General features: G+C 38.6%; 1 non-coding gene across 1 annotated transcript; it reads left to right on the forward strand.

The window, feature by feature from the left end:
- Window positions 1-2,506: 2,506 nt before the first annotated feature.
- Window positions 2,507-2,613, forward strand: LOC127088499 (small nucleolar RNA R71). Its single transcript, XR_007790333.1, has one exon. It is a non-coding gene; the product is annotated as a small nucleolar RNA R71 (small nucleolar RNA).
- Window positions 2,614-5,844: the final 3,231 nt, after the last annotated feature.

Consider the following 5,844-nt stretch of genomic DNA (forward strand, 5'->3'; position numbering starts at 1 on the left):
CTGGGGCATTACAAAGGCCGAATGGCATTCGTCTGTAGGCAAAAGTTCCATAAGGGCATGTAAAGGTAGTTTTTTCTTGATCTTCGGGGTGGATAGGTATTTGGAAGAATCCAGAGTATCCATCTAGATAGCAGAAGTAAGAGTGTCTGGCTAGACGCTCCAACATTTGGTCTATAAATGGTAAAGGGAAATGATCCTTCCTAGTTGCTTTATTTAATTTTCTATAATCTATACACATCCTCCATCCTCCTTCTAAACGTTTTGCTACATGTTCGCCTTTATCGTTTTGCACGACTATGATGCCTCCCTTTTTAGGTACTACATGCACAGGGCTCACCCACTTACTATCTGAGATCTGATAGATTATACCTGCCTCAAGTAACTTAAGAACTTCCTTTTTAACAACATCACTCATTATAGGGTTTATTCTTCTCTGATGTTCTCTAGAGGGTTTTGAATCTTCTTCGAGCGAAATCTGATGCATGCATACGGATGGGCTTATACCTTTCAGGTAAGAGATATTATATCCTAAGGCTGAGGGATATCTTTGTAAAACATCTAAAAGTTGGTTCGTCTCCTCTTGGCTCAAGGTAGCACTGACTATAACTGGACGGTTCATCTCTTCATCGAGGAACTCATATCTCAGGTTCTTAGGCAGTTCCTTAAGTTCTACGGTTGGTTTCTTAGGGCATGGCATAAGATCTGGGGTAAGGGATAAACATTCGTAAAGGTTATCATCGATGTAGGGTTTCTTAAAGTCATCATCTTCCCTTATGAGAGTTGATGGTAACTTAATTGTTTTTATAATTTCTTTTTGTTCTAATTCTATAACACATTCATCAATGATATCTAAGGCATAACACGAGTCTCCCATCACAGGTGCCATAAGAAATTTCGAAGTATAAATTCTATTTTCTCGTCGCCTACCTCAAATGTCAACTTTCCTTTCTTGACATCTATTATGGCTCCTGCAGTCGATAAGAATGGTCTACCTAGAAGAATTGGTATATCATTGTCCTCTTTGATGTCCATGACAACAAAATCAGTAGGGATAAACAATTGACCTATCCTAACAGGGACATCTTCTAAAATGCCTATCGAATATTTAACAGATCTATCGGCTAACTGAAGTGACATCTTAGTTGGTTGTAATTCTCCTAAGTTTAACCTCTCACAAACTGCTAAAGGCATTAGGCTCACACTAGCTCCTAAGTCCAGAAAAGCTTTTTCGATGACATGATTACCCAAAAGGCAAGGAATGGAGAAATTTCCAGGATCTTTATCTTTCTTTGCTAATTTGTCCTCGGAAATAGCATTACATTCCAAAGGCTTTGGATCGTCAAGTCTACGTTTGTTGGTAAGGATGTCTTTGAGAAACTTTGCATAAGAAGGTATTTGGGTGATGGATTATGTGAAAGGGATTTCTACATGAAGTTTTTCTATAACTTTAATAAATTTTTGATACTGTTTATTGATCTGGGTTTGTTTGAGTCTTTGTGGATATGGTATAAGTGGTTTATATGGCAGGGGTGGTACGTAAGTTTTGTCTTTAGGTTCTTCTCCTTTCTCTCGACCTTCCTGGTTTTCAGATTCCTATGGTTCCTTTACTTCGTCCGTGGGTTTCGTACATTCCTTAGAATTTTCAGGTTCACTCAATCTAGGGTTTGGTGGCTCATCATAAGCGTTCCCACTTTGTAGGGTAATGGCATTGGCTTGTCCTCTCGGATTTTGTTGAGGTTGTCCAGGGAATTGTCCTCCAGGTGTAGTCTTAGGGGCTTGGTTTAAAGCTACCTGAGAGATCTGGATTTCAAGCATCTTGGTATGAGTAACTATTTGGTCAACCTTGGTTCCTAACTGAGTAATCAATTCGTTAACATGAATGTTTTGGTTCATGAACTCCTTGTTTTGCTGGGTTTGAGCGGTGATAAAATTTTCCATAATTTTCTCAAGGCTCGGCTTTGGTGGCACAGGTTGCATAGGTTGATTTGATCTAGGGGCTTGATAACTAGGTCTCGGAGGTGCATTATTTTGAATAGGGTTATTGTTTTTATAGGAGAAGTTCGGGTGATTCCTCCATCCAGGGTTATAGGTATTCGAGTATGGGTTCCCTTGGGTGTAGTTCACTTGCTCAGAGTGGGTTTTGTTTAATAGACTGCATTCTGCGGATTGGTGACCTTTGGTTCCACATATCTCACAATCCGATGAAACTGCGGCTACAGTATTCGGGTTTATGCACATATGCTCGACCTTAAGGGCTAATGCGTCCATTTTAGCTTGCATCATGTCTATAGAGCTTAGTTCATGCCCTCCTCCTTGGGCTTCCTTCTTCTCAACTGTCGCTCGTTCGACTCCCCATGATTGATGGTTTTGAGCCATATCTTCGATAAGGGCACTAGCTTCAGGATAAGGTTTGTTCATCAGAGCACCGCCTACGGCAGCGTCGATGGTCATCTTTGTGTTATAATCAAGTCCATTATAGAAGGTTTGAATGATTAACCAATTTTCTAAACCATGATGTGGGCATGCTCGTAACAACTCTTTATATCTCTCCCAAGCTTCGAACAACGATTCTCCTTGGTTTTGGGTAAATCTAGTTATATGGTTTCGAAGAACGGCGGTCTTACTCGGGGGAAATTATCTATCAAGGAATACTCTTCTAAGGTTATCCCAACTCGTAATGGAATTGGGTGGAAGGGAATATAACCATGATAGGGCTTTATCTCTGAGGGAAAAAGGGAATAATCTTAAACGTATTGCCTCAGGAGAAGCTCCATTGGTTTTAAAAGTGTCTGCTAATTGAAGAAATATTTTTAAATGTTGGTTTGGGTTCTCAGTAGCGAGACCCGCGAATTGTCTTTGTTGCACTAGTTGCAACATGGATGGTTTAAGTTCAAAATTATTAGCTGGGATGGTTGGGTTTACTATACTAGAACTAGGTTCTTCGTTTGATGGTTGAGCGAAGTCCTTAAGAGGTCTTTGGTTTTGTTCTTCGGCCATAGCTCTCTTAATTTTATGAAAGAATAAATGTGCGTGAGCGTAACGTTCAGGTTCCGCCAGGGGGTATACTAAGCTTAAACTTCCGTTGCTGCGAGTTCTTCGCATTGACCGGCGGGAAATAGCCTAAGTCTAAACGATATAACAACAGGAAAATGAAATTTGAAGAAATTGGTCCCCGGCAACGGCGCCAAAAACTTGATGCGGTGTTTCGCAAGTATACGAACGCGTCAGAGTAATATAAAAGATTGTCGAATCCACAGAGACCAAGTGTCAATCTATCGTTATCTATTGTTATGGTGTTTATCAAAGGCAATCGAAATAGGTGTTTTTAGAGTGTGCAATGAAAAGTAAAGTGTTGAATAAAGATTAATTAATAAAGACAGGGTCGAATGTAATTCACGTAATCAATTAATAATCCAAGTACTTGCTAATAGAGCTACTTATGGGCAGTGTTTCCTACTTTGAAAAGAACTAATTTAACAGGAACTGTCGCTTTCGCGTATTCAGAACCGAGTTGTACTCCCTAATCAAACCTTCTTATTGTCACTTATAAAAAGGCGTGCATTGCGTTAGAGTAGTAAACCTATTTTTAAGAAATATAGTATCTTGACTAAGTTGAAAAGTATTATAACCTGGATTTCTTAACCAAAAGCGGTTCTCACGAACCAGACTCTAAACTTATAAACGCGTCCGAAAATAGTTTTAAAATCTCTTTTCTTCTTAAGTTAAAAACTCCTAATGAACTAAACAAAGCGCTTTCGCTGTTTTTGAAATAGTTAAAAACAATTAAGTTTAGATAGACGTTGGACGGCTTTCGATCTTACCCAACGGAATTGAAGTGCGGGAAAACTTAAGTTGAAAGTTAAAATAGCCCTTAAGTGTTTCTACGAACAATTGTACGGATTATCGGTTCAATTACGATCCTTACATTCTAACCTTATAAATTTAGTTAGACATGGTAAAGTAAAAGTGCATTAATTTAAATAAAAGTAGTGCGAGTGCGGAAAGTAAATAAAAGTAGTGCGAGTGCGAGGAAATAAATAATTTAAAGCGAGTGCGAGGAAATAAATAATTTAAAGTGAGTGCGAGGAAATAAATAAAAGTAAAGCGAGTGTGAGGAAATAAATAATTTAAAGCGAGTGCGAGGAAATAAATAATTTAAAGCGAGTGCGAGAAAATAAACAAAGTAAAGCGAGTGCGGGAAAATAAATAAAGTAAAGCGAGTGCGGGAAAATAAATAAGATAAAGACAAGTAATAAAAACCTGCTCCAATCGGAGGGTTGAATAAATTACAAAGCGGAAATGAAAATGGCGGTAGGATTAACTTCCTTCCAAAGTGCTCCAAACTCGATTACAGACTCTATCACAAACTTGATTACACAATTGTGGTAACACTCCAATGCGAAGCGATTACCACTTTAAAATACTGAATATATGCCTAAGTGAAACAAAGTTGCCCTGAGTTTGCCTCTGCTCTAAGTTTGGATGATTGTAAAAGTGATTTCGAGTTTCTATTTATAAGTTAGTAAAAAGATGGAAATGACAAGGATGCCCTTCAACTTGAAAAAGGGAGGGAAAACTTATCCTCTTGTGGCGCCCGCCACAAGGCCATGGCACCCGCCACAAGGCCAATATGAGGCGCCTTAGTGGAAGTAGTGGGAAACGTGGAAGTTGAGGGAATTTGAGCTTGGACACGTCATGGCAGGGTCTATGGCGCCAGCCATGGGGTAGGCCACAAGTACAAAATGCTGAACTTTAGGGTTTTTAGCTCTTTTTCACTCCTTTTCTCGATCGGGGCTCCGATTAAAGTAAAAACCTAAAAACAAAGGGAAACATATCAATATCACAACAAAATAACAATAAAACAACTAGAATGCATGTGAAATCGGAGTCGAAAATACGGTAAATTTCAGTGTTATCAGACTCATGGCCACCTGGGATGAATCTGAATATGATGCCTCAGAATCAGACTCTGAAGAAGAACATGCAAATGTTGCATTCACGGCTACCACATCTGGAAGCTCATCAGAAAGAGAATCTGTTCCTGAAGAGGTATGTTTTGATCTGTCTCGCTTTGACCTTGAATCTTGCCTATTTGAATCTCTAAGCTCATATCATAAACTTCGACAAAAATTTAAAGCATTAAAAAGGGTCCTTGAAGGAACCATTGAAGAATGTGGTAAGCTTGAGATAAAAGTTTCTGAATTAAAAGATGACATTCTGAGAGAAAAAGAATCTACAAATAAACAATCCTTAAAACTTGAAGAAGATTTATCTCAAGCCTCACAAACTTCTAACACAATTATATATGAATATGAAAAGGCTTTTCAAAAGTTTCTGAAAAATGGGATAGAAGAAGCAGAATGGCCTCTATGATTTATGGAGTCAGTCAGAATAAGAAAAGAGGAATAAGATATGATTGTAATGAAGACAAACACATATCTTCTGTAGATGATAAACCTAAATCCCCATTTTCTTATCACTACTCACATGCACAAACACAAAATTTTACTAATGCTAGAAAACCCAAAGTTTCAAGAAACTCTGGGAGAACTAATAACAAAGGACCCAAAAGATTCTGGGTACCAAAGGATAAAATATTTTATGTTGCAGATATTCTATGCAGCAGAGTTAAGACACCAATCATGGTACCTGGACTCTAGATGCTCGCGACACATGACGGGAAGAAGGCATATGTTCAAAAGCCTGGAACTTAAAGATGCTGGTTTCGTAGGTTTTGGAGGAAATCAGAAAGGAAGAATCAGAGGCTCTGAAACTATTGCACTTTCAGCATCTTCAAGCGTTCTTCAACGACTTTATCTTCTTCATGGATTCCCAGCAACAATA

This window comes from Lathyrus oleraceus, chromosome 5, assembly GCF_024323335.1.
Source record: "Lathyrus oleraceus cultivar Zhongwan6 chromosome 5, CAAS_Psat_ZW6_1.0, whole genome shotgun sequence".
NCBI lineage: Eukaryota > Viridiplantae > Streptophyta > Magnoliopsida > Fabales > Fabaceae > Lathyrus > Lathyrus oleraceus.